The 977-nt window shown below is 30.1% G+C and overlaps 1 long non-coding RNA gene across 3 annotated transcripts in view; it reads left to right on the plus strand.

Moving 5' to 3' along the window:
* The window catches only part of LOC109861671, a 10,212-nt gene extending 9,467 nt beyond the window's left edge, over positions 1-745 (plus strand). For 2 of the 3 annotated variants that reach the window (XR_002251011.1, XR_002251010.1), the window contains exon 5: positions 385-567. This is a non-coding gene — a long non-coding RNA (uncharacterized LOC109861671). Of the gene's footprint in view, positions 1-384; positions 568-605 lie in introns of those variants that run through there. The other variant, XR_002251012.1, reaches the window with a different exon arrangement.
* The last annotated feature ends 232 nt before the right edge of the window (positions 746-977 follow it).

Consider the following 977-nt stretch of genomic DNA (forward strand, 5'->3'; position numbering starts at 1 on the left):
CTGCCAACGTGACACAAACAACAGAATTCTAAACCGATAAGCCCGCGAGGTTTAAATTAAAAATTCCGGTTATTTTTTGATCATGGTAGTATTCTTTATTTGAATTGCCAAATGCGGAATTTATGTTTAAATAGTATTATATAATGCATTTATATAAGTTTTATTTATATTGTATATATAGTACAATGTTTGTGTGACAAAAAAACACGTAACTCTCCTCCAAAATTTAACAGAATATATTTGACAAATACCATTATCTTAATTTTTTGATTAAATACATTTTCTTATGCATTTTTCTATAATTTTTGGTGAAATGACATGTAATGTTGTTTTATTTTTCTTGTAATTATCTTTTTTGATAATATTATATATGTTATTTTGTAGCTTTTAGAAACAGTTAATGCTGTCAATCACTACAGAGAGAATTACTTCTACAAATTGCTCTTTACACGCATCAGCCATTTGGATTTAAAAGCAAGAAAGTGCAGCATCAGTTCTTGTTAAGTATGGAACGGATTGTTGAGATCATTCAGATGCTTGGAAAATAAAATAAGGATTATAAGAAGACATACAAGTATATGTATAGTCAGTCTATTTATTCACAGTGTTTACCCCGATAGCCAAATGATAGCAGTATGCCAGCAGTATGCACGCAGATTTAATTAGCTCTTTACAACAGATTCCACTCAGCTGTGTCATCATAGTGAGTAAATTATGTAGGCACAATATGTAAAGAAAACAACACAGCAAAAATATAGAAATAAATGAAGAATGAAATGACAATAGCACGTTATGTTTCAAATCTGCTACATTTTTTGAGCAAGTTCTGCCTGATTGATGCAATAATATTTGCATCACGGCATGACACATTTATATTCTCTTTTTCTTTCTGTTTTTCTGTCGACACTAGTTGAAATAACAGATTATGTTTGAATGCTGGCTACATTGTACTGGCATAATGTGTTATTGCAGACTTT

The sequence above is a fragment of the Pseudomyrmex gracilis genome, unplaced genomic scaffold (assembly GCF_002006095.1).
Source record: "Pseudomyrmex gracilis isolate BER0280 unplaced genomic scaffold, ASM200609v1 scaffold_915, whole genome shotgun sequence".
Taxonomy (NCBI): Eukaryota; Metazoa; Arthropoda; class Insecta; order Hymenoptera; family Formicidae; genus Pseudomyrmex; species Pseudomyrmex gracilis.